The sequence below is a fragment of the Periplaneta americana genome, chromosome 9, assembly GCF_040183065.1.
Source record: "Periplaneta americana isolate PAMFEO1 chromosome 9, P.americana_PAMFEO1_priV1, whole genome shotgun sequence".
Lineage (NCBI taxonomy): Eukaryota > Metazoa > Arthropoda > Insecta > Blattodea > Blattidae > Periplaneta > Periplaneta americana.
Window position 1 is genome coordinate 85444422 of NC_091125.1, and position 20932 is coordinate 85465353.

General features: G+C 34.2%; 1 protein-coding gene across 3 annotated transcripts in view; it reads left to right on the top strand.

Moving 5' to 3' along the window:
- The first annotated feature begins 659 nt into the window (after window positions 1–659).
- The window catches only part of LOC138706172 (diphthine methyltransferase), a 42159-nt gene continuing 21886 nt past the window's right edge, over window positions 660–20932 (top strand). Inside the window, exon 1 of one of the 3 annotated variants that reach the window (XM_069835180.1) lies at window positions 660–750. The gene's annotated coding sequence lies outside the window, so the exon portion shown is untranslated. Of the gene's footprint in view, window positions 751–4071; window positions 4286–4616; window positions 4737–20932 lie in introns of those variants that run through there. The other 2 variants (XM_069835179.1, XM_069835181.1) reach the window with 2 other exon arrangements.

Genomic DNA, 20932 nt, shown 5'->3' on the forward strand with positions numbered 1-20932 from the left:
ACCAAAGCCAAAGATAAAAAATGGAGCATTTTAATAAAAAAACATAAATTATTCCAGAAATCCCACGTAAATCTTGAGTAGCAAAATTCAGACTGCTTACAGAACACGATTATTTGGCCAAACACTTGAATAAAATAGGAATTTACACAAATCCAAATTGCCCTCTATGCAACAAAGAAGAAGAAATGACTGAAGATCATCTCATAACCTGTGAAGTTCTACCTGATGGATCCACCACAGAGAAATATTGGAGAGCAAGAACGCTAATGGCTTCGTTGCCAAAGCCCGGCATTAGATAACAACAACAACAACAACAACATAACAAAAGAGAGAGTAAACTATTCAAAGCGCATGTGCAAAGGACAATAATGGGAGTTTTGTATACGCTCACCAACGAGCTAGAGTTGTGGGTGTGTTATTGTGTGCTTGTATATAACATAGAACAGATATGGAAATACTACACATCACACCAGAAAGTCCACAGTTAGACATGTTAGAACAATACGAAATACACACGCACACAATAACACACCCACAACATACATTTAATACACAATTACAGTTCAATACCCATAGCCTACATTATTCGACGTCATAATACATGATACACAAACAACCACCCCCACCATAAGAGCAACACACCCCTACCCCCACACTGACGGAAATCAAGATCAGCTGGAACAGCAGTAGTTCGTAGAACATTGAAGATGACGCCGCAGCAGCGTCGAAACGGGGACCTGTCTATCTAAGGTACATAACCTATTTAAATTATAACACTTTTAACGGTTCAACTAATATAGTTTCAAGTTTTAAACAAGTGTTAACGTAAACATGAAACGATGAATTCTTGGCATTTCACAGTACCTAGACCTACTATGCAAATATTATAGTAATGTAGTAATAATCCTCTGTATATATTTTAATGTATTATTAAACCGTAACCATCATATTACGTTAAGAGAGAAGTTTTATATAATATTCTTACTGAATTTGGTATTCCCAAGAAACTAGTTCGATTCATTAAAATGTGTCTCAGTGAAACGTACAGTAGAGTCCGTACAGGCCAGTTCCTATCTTATGCTTTTCCAATTCACTGCAGGCTAAAGCAAGGAGATACACTATCACCTTTACTTTTTAACTTTGCTGTAGAATATGCTATTAGGAAAGTTCAGGATAGTAGACAGGCTTGGGTTACAGCAGTTGCTTGTATTTGCGGATGACGTGAATATGTTAGGAGAAAATCCACAAACGATTAGAGAAAACACGGAAATTTTACTTCAAGCAAGTAAAGAGATAGGTTTGGAAGTAAATCCCGAAAAGACAAAGTATATGATTATGTCTCGTGACCAGAACATAATACGAAATGGAAATATAAAAATTGGAAATTTATCCTTTGAAAAGGTGGACAAGTTCAAATACCTTGGAGCAACAGTAACAAATATAACTGACACTCGGGAGGAAATTAATCGCAGAATAAATATGAGAAATGCGTGTTTTTATTCGGTTCAGAAACTTTTGTCATCTAGTCTGCTCTCAAAAAAGCTGAAAGTTAAAATTTATAAAACAGTTATATTACCGATTGTTTTGTAGGGTTGTGAAACTTAGACTCTCACTTTGAGAGAGGAACAGAGGCTAAGGGTGTTTGAGAATAAGATGCTTAGGAAAATATTTGGGTCTAAGAGGGATGAAGTTACAGAACAATGAACAAAACTACACAACGCAGTACTACACTACTACGCATTCATTCACCTGAAATAATTAAGACTATTAAATCCAGGTGCTTGAGATGGGCAGGGCATGTAGCACGTATGGGCGAATCCAGAAATGCATACAGAGTGTTAGTTGGGAGGCCGGAGGGAAAAAGACTTTTAGGGAGGATAATATAAAAATGGATTTGAGGGAGGTGGTTTATGGTGGTAGAGACTGGATTAATCTTGTTCAGGATAGGGACCGATGGCGGGCTTATGTGAGGATGGCAATGAACCTGCGGGTTCCTTAAAAGCCATTTGTAAGTAAGTAACCACCATATTACATGTATATATTAATCTTAAATACCTATTACTGTAGGTACTTTTTATTTTTAGTAGGTTATTTTACGACGCTGTATCAACGTCTCAGATTATTTAGCGTCTGAATGAAATGAAGGTGATTATGCTGGTGAAATGAGTCCGGGGTCCAGCACCGATAGTTACCCAGCATTTGCTCATATTGAGTTGAGGGAAAACCCCAGGAAAAAACCTCAACCAGGTAACTTGGCCAGGCCGGGATTCGAACCTGAGCCACCTGGTATCGCGGCCAGACGCGCTAACCGTTACTACACATGTGTGGACGGTGGTATACTTATATGCACTATATGTTGCCCTCCGATGGCTGTTTTTTTTTTGGGAGGGGGATATGATAAATTTCAGTGCAGTCAATTACAACTTTGTAGTTTTCTAGACTCTTAAAATGTAGTAATTATATAAATTAGTTTTGTTTCAATATAAAACTTGTTCCCCCCCCCCCAAACAAAAAGAACTGTAGGACCATTGGTAATTGTGAATTACAGGAACGCCACTTCTTACCTTTTTCAAAATCGCTGAAATAAACTATAAAACGAAAGTATTAAAACAAAAATCGTGTTAGAAGATTGAATTTGTGTATTTTTGGTCCAGGCAGCATCCGCTTTTTGGTGCAAAGATAATTCGTTTGGCGTGTTTCTTAATTGAAATTATGAAATGGCGTTCCTGTGCTTCACATTTAATGGACCATTTTCTCTTTTGGCATCTTGAAAATTACAACTACAGATGCGAGAGCTTTTGGAGAGTGCTCTATCCTTCCTCCTGTGAAAAATAATCAAGATTACGTAAGCTTTAATATATTTCTTGTAGGTCTAAGATATCTCTCATGTTAGGCTGCATTCCGAGTTTATAAAGTTCAGGTTATGATGGTGAGCGTACAACGTATTTTCACTTAAGTTATATTCCGTATCCAAATTCTTTTAAATATTTCTTCCTATGGAAACCTTAGGAATGAACAGTTTTGTAGTGACAACACTTGGGACCAAAACACATAACCATATCACTTATTATGCCACCGAGGTAGCTCAGTCGACTAAGGCGCTTGCCTGCCGATCCGGAGTTGCGCTTGGATGCGGGTTCGATTCTCGCTTGGGCTGATTACCTGGTTGGGTTTTTTCCGAGGTTTTCCACAACCGTAAGGCAAATGTCAGGTAGTCTACCGCGAATCCTCGGCTTCATCTCGCCAAATATCATCTCGCTATCACCAATTTCATCGACGCTAAATAATCTCGTAGTTGATATAGCGTTGTTAAATAACCAAGTAAAAATTAAAAAAATACTATTATTAGTTATTACGCTTAGCCTAGCAACACAACAGGAAATTTGTTTGAAAACACGGCGCGCGGTTGCCAGGGTGTGTCGTCACACTAATAATAGGGAACATTCGCACATTGTGCGTTGATTTGTATATAGTTCATGCTTCCCAAGCGTACTCGCATAGAGTCTTCAAGCAACCATGGAACTGGAGTGCTGAAGAAGGCTCTAGTACTGTGCTCGTTGGACAGGACAGACTAATAATCAGTGTCGCCAGCACTGATTCATGGGAAGCCACCAAACAGCAGTGGTAAGGGCGCTGGATTCCTATGTTTTACTTCGAATGAATAAAATTATCTAATCTCTTATACTAGCAATGGTGAGCTTTGAAGAAGTATCCGCCAAATGACTTAAAAGAAAAAAATAAATAGATTTGATGGCAAATTGCTGGTGTTGGCTACACTGACTACTATAGCCAACCATTAAACTTAATTTTCCTACCATTTCTGAAATGTTGGTGTTCCTTTTATAAAAAATGTTTCCACATATTAATTTTGAATACGATATTCTCAGGCCTAAGTGGGGTTTTCTCATTTATCACACAATATTAAATACATGTATATTCTGTTCGTGTAGTACTACTTTCTTTCTGATGGAAAAAAAAAAAGCAAAGATTTTAAATTTTACAGTGTTGTCTTGTCGGCTGCTGACATCTACCAACAATATTGTACAACTATTATCGATACGCTATCGACTTTGTTGGCTCCAAATCATGTGTTAATTATTATTTTTATGGCCATAATTTATGGCAAAATACTTGCAGCTGCTACTATGGCCTATTTGTGCTCCTGGGGTTAGAAGGAGTAAACTGTTATTTCAAAACGGATAGTCCTAGGCGTGACTGAATGTTTGGTCGAAGATACATAAATTGGGAAGTCCGTTGAATAATAATTCACAAGCAAGGAATATCAGTAAGTGTTTCTTTAATAATCGTTTTGTTGCCTTTCACGCTACAACCGCAGGACAGAACTCTTGTGTTTGTGATTCATATTATGGAATACATAGCCTATTTTCTTTAAACTTCTACTTATTAGACATACGTTGAAAGTAGCCTAATTTTAGTATAGGTTAAGACTAAAACACTGCTCTCATCAGCAGGAAGACTCCAGCAAATAAAATCTAACAAGGCAGGTAAATAAACATGATGATGGACGATGATATTCAAGCAGTGGATTCTCCTATGACAGCAAGTCCAGCAGCAATGATGATTCCATCGGACGTAATGTCATCAGCAAGCATTCCAGGATCTTTTCCTGGGACAGCTGGAAGCCCAGTAGCATCGTTTCCACGACAACATATACAACAACCTCAATCTGGACCTCCAGGACCTCCTGGGATACCAGGACCTCCAGGTCAATCAAAGTATGCACAACTATTGGCAGTAATAGAAGAAATGGGGAAGGATATTAGGCCAACTTATGCTGGAAGTAAAAGTTCAGCAGAAAGACTGAAACGTGGGATTGTACATGCTAGGATTCTTGTGCGAGAATGTCTGATGGAAACTGAGCGTAGCGCGAGACAATGACCCTCAGGAACACAGGACATAGCATTCGATGCTGTGTTGCACAACCTTCTCGAAGAATATATGCACAGTAAGAAGTAATGATTTCAATGTATGAACAAGTTTTTTTTTGTGTGTGTTCATTCGTAATTAAAGCTCGTCATTTAAACTTTAGTTCCGATCATAATTAGAAACTATGAAGCGTCCTTCAGGCTACCAATCTTTTGTCTAAGAAATGTGGATTAAAAGATACTTTCAAGTACTTTGAAGTCAACTGAGGGTAAAGTGCAATTTAACTCAATGTGAAAAACTGTTATAATACTAATCTGAGAAGATTCATACGTTTTTTCTCAATGTGATCTAAGACGTGGAGTCAGAAATACAATTGTAGGACACTTGGGCGAATAAAAGTGATTAATACATACAGAGTGGACGTCACGTTGACAAACACAGGATATGGATAATGTCACAAATAATTGTATCCCACTGCGACCCATAGTTCTTTCAACAAAATGCAACAATGTTTCAAGCAATAACTTAAGTAGACTGAAGCCAGACTGGTGCAAGTCCTAAGTCTTGACGTACCTACCAAAGACTCACATCAGTACTGTAAGATATAGGCTACTGACCAGGATTTTGAGCAATTGGTTCATCTCGCTTTTACATAGGCACAGAATAAGTTAAACAGCTTAGAATTGTTTAACCTTAAAGTAATTTTAGATTGTTGTGATAACTGCTTTATAGGACAGAAAGGGCCGTATTCATAGACATTTTTAGCGGTGGATGATCAGCGTTTTTCGTATTCATAAACCAGTGTTAGCGATAGGATATGATTTGAATTCTGTACTAGTAACCAGTGGATAGCCGGGGCTAGCTTAGTACGCTCGTAGCACGTGCTGCGAAATCTCTATGAATAGCACCCTAGGTATTTAAGAAGTGTTCATTTTTCATGTGAATTCTAATCTTTCCGTTTTTTGCCCCATTATTTGGTATTCAGATTTCAAGTCAGACAAATGATGATATATTTACTAACGTATTATGTTAATGCTAGTAAGTTGTATCAGCATTAAGAAATTATTAAAGAAACGATTAGTTCTGCTGTAGGTATATATCCGCATAAATTACACTGTGTTTTCGTAATTCATATCAAACCCAAAATAATTAAAATTCTGTTACAATCAGTTACGTAATCTGCATTTTACAACTCTATATAAACGCCCAAATCATCGTCCAGTAGGCTAGCTTGTTTGCTGTTTGGCTTTGTCAGAATAATATTCAGAATTGTCGACTCGTCATTGTGAAGACCTACTGAATTTCTTTTTATTAATTTAGATTCGCTAGTCATCTTTTGGTAAAAATTAAAGGTATATGTATTGATTTTATGTACGTATTTTGTATTACGATTTGCACCAATCTGACTTCATAACGAAAATTTTTTTTATAAAACATTGTTAAGTTACAGTCAACCTCTGATATCGTTCTCTTTTAACCGTGGATAGCATTGATAGCTACATTGTGAACTCAGTTCCCGTAATATTTTTCTTTCGGATGAAATATTTAATTGTACTGGTTACATACGTCCATTGTGCGGTGTGTGATGAAGTTTGAGTAAGAATCTCCCCTGGAAAGGCAGAGAATGAAAGGCAATGTGCAGGTATATTAATAGCGAAAGAAATGTATTTTCGTGAGGGGAATGTACTCATATTGCCTTCCTTCCTATTCGTCTAAACATATAAAAAAATCGGGAAAATCTGAAAGACTGGTATGTACAGCTAAGGTCAAATTAACATACCTACTGTAGGGACTGGGTGACAGGAATGGATCACTACACCATTCTTTCAGATTATGGGGGAAAATCAAGAAATACGTGTGATAATGTTACTGATACCACGTATTATATCCACGTCCGTTCAGTCTTTGGTATGTTAATGTATACCTAATTGGTAACATTCTGCAGAGAGAAATACCACACAAAAAAAAAGAAACTACTTTCCTTAAATATTTTGAACTCCCATTTCTTTACTGAATTGACTAGATTTATAAGAATCTTGGATATTAAATGATAACGTTATTTTAATACTCAAGATGATTTAAAGAAGCTCGTAGACCTACTGATAATAGAAAATTCAGTTTCCTCATCGAATTAGGATGCAAGGTCCATGATTTCTTAAAACATATGCTGTTAAGATGATGTTATAATGTATAATATAATGTTAAAAAAATGTATGATGTAGGTGATTTTCACAATTTTCATCTGGCAGACTCTGCATCCATACATTAATTTTGAAATTCATTCGTAACGTAGGCAATCATTTTTTTAGGCATTTTATGCGAACTGATGATAATCTTACTCTTGTAACGTACTGGTATGACCTTTTTATGAAACAAACTTTGTATGCTTGAGTGTCTTCACTTAGTGGGTTGGACTAAATAGTTTGAATACCATGTTGGTTTGAATACCATGTTGGAATGCTTATAAGGGAACTAAATGTAAAGAATTATTGTATTATAGTTTTTCATCTTCCTAGGATTGAAATTTAGCTGCGTTTTTGGCAGTTTGAGTATTATGTGATTGGTTCCTGTCTGAAGAATTATATTCAAATTTAATTAGTTTTCCCCCCTGTGCTGTCACATTCAGGGGGAAGAGGGAGTACTTAATCTATAATTCGACGTGAAGTGTAAAAAAAAGTCAGTATTATTGAATAGAGGAAGTTGATGTTTTCAAAAGAGCAGTGACTAATATGGTACTGAAAGGTTTCATTATGTTGATTGATAATGCTCAAGACATTTGGGTATCCTCCATTTGTCATATTAAATCCCAGTAACTTAAGATTTCCGTTATGAACTTGCAAATTGTCAGAAATGAAAAAAAAAAAAAATCTCTTATTTATGCATACATCTACAAGAGAGTACTGAACTCTACTCCATTACTTAGGTATTGATTTTCAATTGTTGCTGTCTAAGCAGCGCTATTAATAGTGCACACATTTTAATAATGTAACTTATCACAGGTTGACTGTAGTACTACTTTAGAGTTGGTCCATTAAATCATAACTTTTATTAATTAATTGAAGCTTTGCTCTCAAAGAGAAGAAAATGTGGCAAGAAAATTCGTAATTATGTTTATCACATCCCGCACTGAGAGGGATACTATTTCTTTTAGTCATATTAGTGTTGCATCATGTCGTAGTTCTCGTCCTCTTTGTGTGATCATCCAATCAGATTTTTGTATACATTATGTATTATCTGTAATGTTTTGTTGAATTGAGGCTGCTACACATCATCTTACCAGCAGCAAAATAAATAAAAAATGTAACAGTCAGACCTCGATGGTGTAAAGGTTACCATTCTTGCCATTGAATCTGGGGTTCGTTCGTTGTAACTTGCCTAACTGCTGTGGATATTTAAAGGGAATAAAAATCCTTAGCATGACTTTATTCAGAGTAAAACAGTAAGACCTTGATTAAATTGAATAAAGAGAGTTTCAAAAATTGCGACAGCCATTTCCTTGCCCAAGTTTCATACTTCATGCAAACACTGTCTCTGCTAGTCAGTATGACTACAGGTGCTCTGTGATGCTCGAATAAGTAAAATATTAATTATGTCTCAGCATTGTTACGAACACTCAGAAACACTCAGTAGGCCTATTTGGTACCTTGCGACATGCAGAAAACCTTACCCTAAATGTAATCCAATGCTAAATGAGATATACATTGTGATTACAATTCTAGTTAAGAGTTCAGTTAAATTATAGACACTATTTATAAATGGTGTGATAAAATGATAATGCAGTAGTGGTGGAATGAGAGCATCCAGAGGAATCAAAGTAGTGTGAAGAAACTGCCCTAACTCACATGATCTGCTGGGAATTGAACCACAGTTCTTTTGGTTAGAAAGCATCAGTTGTCTGAGCTACATATGGTGGTTAATTTATTTAACTGTTTTTCCTTATAAGTGGAATTGCTCTGTAAGGCTTCATTCAGAATGCAAATGTGAACACAAACAGGATATGGTAAAAGTGCAGAATCTGAGGTGATATACAAATATGTCATTTTCCTTCTCCTCTCACCCTTTTCCTCACAACATCTTATAATATTTGTATCACTTTAACCACATATCATTCATATTATTTAATTAGGCCTAACTGTAATATTTTGCTGATGGATAGACTCGAACCACTGAAGTTGACCTTTATTACAAAACACCATAACTTAATGCTCTCGTATAGTGAGGCAGTTGAAAGAAACAAATCTGACATGAGATATTCCTGATATCTTAAGAAAGTCATATATGTGATATAAAATTACATGTGGAAATCAAAACCATTACTTTATGTGAATTGTAAGTGAATAAAAATATAAAAAATTGAAGTTTTTAATCATAAAATATGATGAAACAATAATTAAAAAAACAATTCCACATCGCATTGCTACTATGCCAGTGCGATAAATGAAACAGAAAAAATGGGTAACAGAAATGAAAAATCTAGTTCCTTAAATGTATTTGACATAGCCTACATGAGTTGGGAAAGCTGTCTTTAGAAAAACTTGCAACATTAACTTAAAATTTCAAATCATGCTTAAATGTTGATTGGTACAATTTTTGCAGAGAAGTTTGTGGAGTAGTCATACAAGATTCATATGTAAGGTGGGTGATGAAGGTCACATTGTGGAAATTATGTAAAATTTTTAGGTCTAAGAAAAATAGGGTATTCACCTTTCGTGTGCTGATTTTTTTTTCTATTTTATTATTATTATTATTATTATTATTATTATTATTATTATTATTATATTTTTTGGATAAGGAAAGTGCAATTTTTTTATTCACTGATTTTAATTATTTATTTTTTATATCTTGTTTCAATAGTTACTTTAAAGAAAAAAATTACGTAGGACTACTGTAAATTATTATGTAACACCTTGGATTCTGCACTTTTACCCATGCCGTTGACGTGAAAGTTGGAAGTCATTCTATTAAATGCGACCATTCACAATATGTTCATATAAATCGGACATATTATGTATATTGTTTAAGAGTGAGAATGCCATTTTATGTATAAATCATGAAGGGACATTGAGAAGCAAGGTGCAACGCATATATAATAAATTATAATCAAAACATTAAAATCTGTTACAGATTGTTGGCAGGGAGCAAATTACTTTTTGTAGACCTACTGATACCAATATTCAAATCTTTATCTCGCATCCTGCCAGCAATGAACATAGATAAATAGTAGATGCAACTGTAATGATTCAGAAGTAGAAGTATGGTATCACCAATCATTTAAGTTTATATGAAAGTTAAAGATTCAGCCAATCACAAAATAGGAATGACACAGTAATGAAAGGTTTAAGTAAAGTATAGGATAAAGCTGTCTTATTTCCTTATTTTTTTCCAACCCTTAAAAGTGCCGAAAAAGATCTGAGCAGCACTGCAAAACCAGCATGCTATATCAGAATTAGATTCCAAATTCCATGACACAAGTCTTATGCCTCTCAGTAACGACATACGATCACCTCCATTCAAGAAAAACTATAATTGATCATTCCTTATCTACTGTGTATTTCTCATTCTGAATGTTTAAACTTTTTTTTTTCTTTTGTATCTGTTTGCATTAGACTGTTAACTTTTGTGTTTGTTTGCATTATGATTGTAGCCTTATATTCACAAAATCTGAACTCATTCTGAAGAATCAAGTAAACATATCTAATATTTCATTCCAGCTTCTACTCAGCACATTGCATAATGTGTTTTTCTGTAACTTTTCATTTTTGTTCACGGTTTACCCATTTCTTGCAGAGATTATTAGGACCTAGAGTTAATGTCATTTTGTTTACTCGAGCTGATATCCTCTGTGGTCTTGCAGTTACCAAGTTGGAGGTTCGCAAGTTCAAATCCAGCCAAAGGCAATGGATTTTAAAGGGTGGTAAAATCCTTAGCATGGCTTCCTCCAGGAGGGAAATAAAGTTGCAGCTCCCCTGTTGTGAAAGAACCCTATCCCTGATAGAGGGCTCCAGGCAAAATTTGTTGGCCATTTCTGCCCATGTTGAATTTCGACACTGAATAACTGCAGTCGAAACCATCATTAAATAAAGTAATACTACTACTGCTGCATGAGCTGACCAACTTCCTTTGTAATTTGAGATTTTTCAGTAAATGTTATTAATGATTAGAGAAATTTTTCTTGTATTTTTGGAAATAGTTACAAGTAAAAAAGGAAACTTTTGAGAAGTTTTTTTTCTAAGATAATGTGTTGTATTGGATGAGAGATAATATAAGAAAACTTATATTACTTGTTCCATAAATAATTTGATACCGGTAATGGAAAATGAGTCAGATATGATAGTTCACACTTTGAATCCAAAATATGCCACATGTTCTAAATCATGTTCTCACTGTATGAAGAAGACACGTGTAATTTAGAGAGATTCCAGGTGCTGTAATATTACAGTTCTTTTAACATATAAGTAGGCTACAGGCTGTAATAATACAGTTAAGTTTATGAGAGCATAAACTTACTCCAAAGCATCACTTTATTTCGTATTTATTCTTTTCTCGCCACTTGCATAGGTCAGACAGTACATGCATTTGTGTACTGATTGGGAACTGTGCTCAGTACTCACTTGGGCTGATTCGGGTTTTTCCCATATTTTCCCCAAGTATAAGACGAATGTCAGGTAATCACATGTCAAATCCCCGGTCATATACCATTTTGATATCAATATTTCCATTCTCACTGAATAAGCTTAGTAGTTAATACAATGTCGTTAAATAGCCGATTAAAAGACTAAAAAATATAAAATGTCTCGTGGAAAAACTTATACTGTTTAATGTTTGTTCCTTTTCTTGTATTACTAACAAAAGTGAGTTTTTATTTTGCAAGATATGAATGTATTAAAAAATACAGCATTCAAGGTGACCTTTACAACTAAGAGGGATGGTACACCATTATTATTTGTTCTGTTTCAAATATTTTAAATCGTGTAACATTGCAATTATTGAAGGATGTAAGAAATGGGAGCCAATATTAAAATATACGAAACGAAATGTGATAAAATAATTATGCAAAGAGGATACAAAATTATTAAAATGCATCCAAGAGGAACAATCTATGAGAATTTGAAGTGAATTATGTGATCCAAAGTAGAGTAATTGTCTAAAGGAATTACATATTGAGTATCACACAAATCTGAATTTACCACTTGCAAATTATTTTCAGTTTATGACTTATGGACTAATTCTAGTGTTTCACCCAGACTTGTAATAGCTATTTGTGTTAACATGTTACTGTTTATTTCTTAAGTGAGAGAAGTGTGTGCTTAGCTCCTGGCTCAGGAATGTTTGCATGCTGGTGTCCTGATGTATACTTTGAGCTGAGACTAGAGCTGGGTTAAAACTGCTGTAGGATTAACATTTCATATAAGAATAGTTGTGAAGAGGGTAGGTCTATTGAGAGTTGACGACAATCATGTGTTACTTCTTTTGAATGTGTTTTGTTTTGGGATGAAAGCTTGTGGGTCTCGGTGAAGACCATGAATTTTGAAGCAAAACATAGTGGAATCACTAGGAGAACAGATCTGGCACTTCTCACAGTTTTGCTAAATGCACCAATGAGTGCCAAGTGCAACTGTTTGAAACCTTATAGGCCTACTAACTTAGTTTTACTCGTAAGATACATTTATGAACTAAGCTACCAGTATAGGATATCCAAAAATATTACATTCGAAATTATCTGCGAGACAGAAAATCTTTTAGATAAAGAGAAATTGTGGGTTTTCTTTATGTACTCACTATAAGGTGGCCAAAATATAATGATTCTGTTGCTGTTGAAATGTTACGAGACTATGGTTCTTCACAGTAACGTGAGTAAAACCATATAGCAGAATACATCAATTTCTAGAACTTCCTCCTTCCCACTCAGATAAGAGCTGTCACAGCCATTTTCTTAGCAGGTTAATTATCATAGACAACATAGATGTCCTCACTGATCACCACGTTTCCTGTTAAATTCAGGATGAAGAGTTGAAACCTGCCCAAAGTTCTTTCAGAATGAAAATGAAGTCTTGTCTGTTTTGTACATTTACAGCAGCGTTGTCAGACAGAGACTAAACGGAGCGCTCCACTAGACTGATTGCGTGCTCCGGTGCTTCCACAGATATAAGGAAGTTCAAGCTCCGATCTAGCTCCACAACTGGTTTTGGAGCTTACAAAACCAGTTGTGGAGCTTACAACTCTGACACTACTGATTTACAGCATATGAAAGACTGCTGTTTCTAAATTTAATTGCTAAAGTCCTGCTTCGTGGACAGATGTCTCTGTAGGCCTCTGAGACTGCAGTGGTTTCTGATGCTTGAAACATGAAAATGTCAGATTCAAACATTGTTGCAAACTATCTTAAGACTTCTATTAGATTATTAAAACTTGCGGAAAGCATGGAACAGAGAAGAGTATTTAGATGCATACAAGAGTCAAGAGACTGACATATATAAATGCTTATTCCTCAGCTCGAATCTATTCTTAATCTAAATAGATAACAAAAATGAACAACATGTTAATTAATGGTAGAACTTTGATTGGACAACCAGAATGGTAACTTTGAAAACAGGATGAACTTTTTCCCTATCTTCAATAATTGTCAATCCCACAGCAGTTTTAATTATGTCATTGTGTGCTCCTATGAGAATTAGTTATGACGATTTTTTTTCTTCATCTAGGTAGGATTCCAGAATTGCCTTTCCAATTTCCAAGTTCTAAAATTGTAATTTCCTTACATATTTCGTAGACCAATTAGAATCACAGTCTACATCAGAACAGTAATTTATTTTTCTTGTGAGTTTTTTTACCAATATCATACAAAAACATTTCCACTAAACTGGGATAATTTTCAGACAAAACCTTTCTATCTACTTGGTCTCTGGATAAACTTCGGGGCTTATACCACGTTGTCTTGGTGTTGATGGCTGACGTTTCGACCACGGTATAAGCCCTGAAGTTTATCCAGAGACCATGTACACCAGCTGTGGAAGCCTACGCGAACACTTTCTATCTACTACTCACATTCATTTTGTTCGTATGTAAAATGATACTTTAGTTTGGACGATAATCTCATCACAGATACAGTAATTTTGTTGGTTTTAAAATGAGTCTAATTAAATGATTCATTGGGAGAGTCCCCAAACCCAAAGTAACAACTTCCAAAATTATTTTGATTTTTGTTTTCTTTAAATAGTTACTGCTGCACTTGACAAACATGGAAATGAATCTTCACATTTTTCAGTAATGGAAATGTAACAGTTCTGAATATTCCATCACAAATGCAAATTCTTATTTTGCCTCTGGGTTAACTGAGTTTATTGAGCCACTCAGTTGTATTACAATCAAGAAGCGTAGGCTGTTTTTTTTTCTGCTCTACATATTTCATATTTAGAATATGTGTGGAAAATGTTTAATATGACTTTATGTTTCATTTTATATGGTCTGTAGTTCGGTTCTAACTTGCAGTTCACTGTTGTATGTCTTCTTAGTATTTAAAACAGAAACAACAGCTCAAGAAATGGGTCAAATTTTTAACAGTGAAGAGTTATGGTGCCAAATTATGATGCAAGAAGGAAGCAATTACACCATTTCGTATAATCACTGATCACAATTGCTTGGTATTACACTTTTATTTTTGTGCTGGCATTTTACTACATAACATTGGTTTGCCATCGTAGCCATGAGGCACAGTTTTGCCAAGTGCACTACTCCAATGAACAGGTTGCAGGCCTGTTGCGGGAAAATGATAGGATAATACCATAAATGAGAAGTGATAATGGAGTTAGATTGTGGCCCTTGAAATTGGTACTATCCCAGCATTTGCTTGGAAAGAATTGAGAAACCACGAAAAATCGAACTTAGGATAACCGGTCTCTGGGATCGAACCCTGGTCTTCCCGAATGAAAGGTGGAAATGATAGCCATTACACCACAGTGCTCGGCAGAATACATATACTTTTTTAATATATTTATCTTACCAGTATGTGTTATGCTGGACTGTTATAATAAAGACATTCAAACATTTGAAGACATGCTGTATTTTTATAACTACTCTAGGTCTACTTGAGAAAAACAAAAGAACAACTTGCACACGAGAATAGCCATAATATTTTACATTATAATTTTATGAAATGTGTAATGCTGAAAAAAATTAGATTTTTATGGAAAGAAATGTTTCAGCATCCGTAATAACCAAAAAAGTGATCTTATGGAATTTTGTCTGTCAGTCCATCCATCCAAATCGGTTTTTCCTGCTGTTGTCGGACTTGTTTATACTCTAAATCTCTTGAGTCAATTCATACTAGAAAAATATATGTGAAATATAATTATTTTTACCCTGTTAATACTTGAGTTTGTCGTCCTTATACCATATTTGTACAAAAAGTTAATTTGCTCAAGATAGATTTTGTTAATTTTTTACACAGGAAATAGTGCCAAATCAAAGATTGTTACACCTCACGCCAATTCGTAGGTGTGGTTTTTGATTGAGATTTGTTCTCAGCATTGAGAATGGTACTTTTGATTGTTATTGTGTTATAAATCACTGAAGTCGAGAATGTAGCAGACAGAAAAGTCAGGGAATGTGAGTATTGTGAACAAAAACAATTTGATTCACTTTTATTATTCCAAACCGTTTCCATAAACAACAGTAGTGAAGGAGATAATACTTTACAAGTTTCCCTTCTCATTGTGATAACTGAAAAACAATATAAAATTACACGTCCAAAAACTGAGACATATTATTGCAATGCAAATCCTCAATGTTTTTCAGTTATAGACAGTAACTGTAGCAGTGGCAATTTCTGGAATCCTTTGCTCATTACATTCACTGAAGTGTAACATTATGTGTATAGGTGTAATCTGATCCTCCTGTCATTCGAAAGTATTGTGCAAGATCATCATTTTCAGTCAGCTGTATGCGAAACTGCATATTCATATGAATTGCATGAACATATTTTCATAAAATCAAAATAGAAGTATACTTATAGACAAAGCAATAATGATACGTTATTACAGTCTGTGAACTTTTTTTAAAGCAAATGAACTTGTGAATATTCATTAGATTCTGTACATTTTATGGTAACCATTTTCTACAAATAATGTAAAGAGTTTGTTTTAAAAGTCAGAGTGTATGATAGTACTCCAAGTGTCGTGTTCCTTAACTTATATGCAAAATATGAGTTGTGACAGTTAAGTTTTCTTGAAATATGACTTCTTTGTCTCCTTCATGCTTAATTACCGAGGTATAACATTCACTTCATAAGCAGAAGAATAATATATTAACATTTTCTGATATGAAAACTGTTGTCTCTTTACAAGAAAGAATTCCAGAAAACAGTGTGATTATATTATTCAACAAAATTGACTCTGATTGAGTGGTTCAGTGAAAATGTTAGCTAACCCACAACTACAATGTTTGTATTAAATATGTTACATTCGTTGGACAATCGTAAAACATGCCTTTTCTTATGTTGTATGATAGTTTGTTGTACTTCACAAAGGGTGTAAAGTGAAACTATATTCCACTAATAAAAATGTGATAGTTTTGAATATGGACTGAATATGTATACAAAAGCAATACCAAAGTGTTTCTAAGAAGATACATGCTATTAGGATTAATATAATTAGGATAGGATAGATATGTTGCCAATCCCTTACTATCATTTCAGTAGCCTATGTTATGTAACGAAAGTGTGAAAATTCTGTATTTGTTACTGAAGAATGTTTTATACTGTATGTTCTTTCTACATCACAGGACATTACCAACAACTACATATTATAAAAACAGATAAAAGTAAAGTAATGAAATTTACTTGAAAATCAAGTACTGATACTAAAATTGTTGATTTTTCTTCTAGTAATTAGTACAAATTCCCCCCCTTTAGCAGCATGGTCTAGGGCATTATGCATTTGACTAGAAATATGTAAGGTGTACTGGTTGAACCATTGCATGAGACAGCACGCACCTAGCATCAAAATGAATTTGGGGAGCTACAGTGAGTAGTGAAATCCAGTTTTGTAAGCCAGTTATAATGGCTGGGTATAGTGCTGACCACATGTTATTTCCATGCTGGTTAAAAATCAATGAGCTCTGCTGAGATATGTGGACATGAGGCTAGTAGTTGGCTAGTTAGCTGTGGCCCTCCATGGGTTGTCACACCATGGACTAGTTATTAACGTAAACAAAATGTCACTTTGTTAATACATAAACCTGGGTTTTAGGTAGGAAAAATCATTAGTCGTATTAAATGAAATATATAAATGGAAAAATATTTGTGCAGAACATGTTTTCTACCAAAATGTATATAAAATCGATGACCAAGTATAATTTTCAATTAATATCACTTGTACAAACGTTTCAAAATGTTAAATGCAACATGGAATTTGCATATAAATCTGGGATTTAACTGTGAATTTGCCAACAAATTTTAGAGTTTCTCATAAGTGTGAACTAACATGCTAATTTACTGAACCATTCACAATCAGAAAGCCCAAATTTGAACCTATACTGTACATGTTTCATTATTTGGAACTGATAAAGTGGATACTGAATATTACTGAACTGTTGTATCTCTGTGATTGTATTAAGCCAGCATGCTGTGGCAGGTGATATAAATATTCGGCAAATGTTTATCACAGTTCTGCAGGAATATGTTTTAATTAATTGGACATTATGTGTCTATACCTTTTAACATACATTGCAATATTGTTTCTGTCGATCATAAAATGAACTCGATCAAAGCATACTATTTGCTTTTTCTTCGTATTGAAAGAGAAGTAATAAAATTAAATGCTAACAAGTCGAGAAAACTTAATTGCTTTGGTGTGAATGCTTAAGTTCTTCGTGAATTACACATTGGGACTGTTGGTGTAATATAGTGTGTGCCCTTTTTTACAATATGAGGTTGTTTCACAAGCATATAATCATACTGCATTGTCTCATCCTAAATATTGATGGAATTATTACCGACATATTTACAAAAAATAGGAGACGGGAGATGTTATGTATACAAGAATTAGCACTTCACTTTTATTTTAATGTTTACCAGAACTTTTTTCTCTCATTTATTAACTTTAAGTAATTGTAATCAGGCGACATTTAAGATAGGATTATAATCTTGTTCATATAGGAGCAATTTACAATACTTTCCTTTACATTCCTAAATATTTTTCATATTAAAAACTAATAGGGTGTTAATTGGGTCTGCTTTCATTGTTGTATGTGCATAATTTTTTTCTCTCTTTGAAAGAAACCTTATCTTTATATGTTTAAAAAAAACTTCATCACTTCCACTTCTAGCCTTAAGGAATGTAGCTTCTTATTGTCTTTAGCACTTTCTAAACCTCTTCTTTTTTTTTTTTTTTTGGTGGGTATATAAAAAATAGTGTTGAAATTCTGTCGTTCTTCAACCTTTTAAGATATTTACAATTTAATCTGCAGTTCTGAATATATTTCAAAATTAGTTGCATTCTTAATTCTAGAATGTCCAAGTGCAGTTTATGATCGAGTAGTGAATAACTGGCGGTTTTTCTCATTATATTTCATCTCTACTCTTGGAAAACTAAAAAATAACCTTAAGAGCTAATTACTATTTCCAAAATTTATCCATAAATTTCTCAATATCCAATTTTGAATTTTAAAATCCACAAATGTTGTCTTTAATAGCAGCAAAGAAACCATTCACTATCAAGACTAGCTCATTGTAATGTACTGACCTGACTATGAAGATCTTACTATATGATTTCCATTTCCATACAGAATAGAAACAGTACAAACTCGTAAATGTAGGATATTGTTCTCTCCATAAACTAGACAGTATAAGCAGAGTGAAAGCTAGAGCTTTATGAAATATATACTTTTTCCTTTCTGTTACTCTTATTGGTGTCCCTCTCCCTTCAGTCCTGTTTGTCTCACTCATGATCTTTAATTCTAATTCTTTAATGTATAGCTCCTTTCGCCTTCTGGATGATAGTTCAGCTCGAGTTAAAAATTCTACTGGCATGCATTTTTTGGAGACATTTTTTTCCAATGATAATGAGAAGTGCGGATCAAAAGTAGTTGGATGTTGATTTCTTTCATAATATCATTTCATTTTAAGTCTCACTATGTATGGTCAATTTTTCTTCACATAAAACCCATTTCCAGCCAGGTAGCTCAGTTGCTAGAGTAGCTGACTCGGACTGGAAGGCGCAGGGTTTGATATCCTGGGTGATGATGGGATTTTCTTGTTGTTAAACTTTCAGAACAGCCCCAAGGTATACTCAGGCTATCAAATTGAATATCACATCAGAGCATGGTGCCAAGCACACCACCTCATTCTAGTGCCAAGGTCAAGAAAGCATGGGGCTCTACCTTCAGGCCCCCTGAGTGCCTTCATGGCAAGTGAAGGGACTGTCTTTACCTTTTAAAACCCATTTCATAAGTCCGTAGCTAATTTATTTTAATCTCCTTAACATAATCATTTAATCTTAATTTCATGCTAAAATTGTATAAATAAGCATTCTACTGTGTTTCTGTAACGAACTCACTGTCTTATTAATTCTGCTCATTGTTCGTTGATTCTTTTGTCTGCCATGGACTTAATTTTTCACGAAAGAGTGACATGCAACCAAGTTATGTGAATTATTTACTCTTTTCAATATCTTGTTATTCACATATATTTTGCTGTCAAAATTTCCAACTTAATTTCATCAAAATATCCTATAAATTTTATTGAAATAACTGTAGACCCTAAGTATTGATAAGTATTATCAATTATTTAATATTATTTGTGTACTTAAGTTACTGCTACTCCTATATTGAGCACATTTCTTGCAATAAGGTGAAGTGCTTATTCTTTCTTTGGCTTCCCTTCCAATAACTGGTACTTAAGTATTTTGAGACTACATGGAGAATGAGAACAAAAAAGTTCTATCGAGTGAAAGTGAAAAGTAAATTTTCAAATAAAAATATGTATAAAATATATAAATTGCTATCATACTTTTCTTTTACCCTGTTATATCATACCAAATATTGCCAAAAGAATATGTTCTGCTACTGTACAATTATAATTTTGTTGTGTATGTATGTATGTGTGTAGTGTGTAATTGTAATTTTTCCTTATGTCTGGTTGAATTTTCTGAAGTTAAAAAAGAAATGTTATAAATATTTCTTTTATTTTATATTGAAATGAGAAAAAGTTTAGCAACTTAACAATTATCCTCTCCCGGTCCAATTCTTTTTACTTTCATTGTTTGTTTGTAGTCTAAATCAATATTAAATTTTTGTAACACTATTCAGTGCTGCTATTTTACACTCTGTTTTCAGTTGATTTCTACTTTCATAAAAGTAGTTATTAATGATGCTTCGAAACATATGACTGCTTCTAGATGTCAGGAGTTGCCTCATGTTGTAATGGAACTCTGTCCAGTTCGATACTCATTTAGTATTGGACCGGGAATGGTTGTAGCATTAAAGACTTTTGTTATGTTTCATGCATTTGCAGTGACCTGGCACTTCGCTTTGTCATATGACGAAAAAAAAAAGTTTTGTAGACAGAGATGTTACTTGCCATTGTAATATCCATGTCCAACATTAACAGTGTAAGAACATACTTTTACAGATTTATAAGTGGGCTCATATAAAAAAGTAAGGTCATTTAAGTAATGTATAGGGGATTACGTCATCTGATGTACATTGCACTTGGCTACACATGTCTTATGGTAGTGGTTTCCAAATTGCACTGTGTTACCTTGCAAAAGGATATTCTTCATTATGTTACGTGCTCCTCCCCATTACTAAATTTTGTGTTTATTTGTAACAATTTTCGAATATCACAAAATGGCTTAGAGGCATATTAGCAAAGTTCAAAGCTAAGAACATACTAACATCACTTTGCTGCAGTAGTATACTCAGTTACAGTTGCAGTAAATACTTTCTACTATCCAGATAATTTTAATTCTGTTTTCTGATGTGTCAGAGTGACATATGAGTTGATTGTGCATATATGCCAGATAATAAGTTCTTGTTGAACTAAGCATCA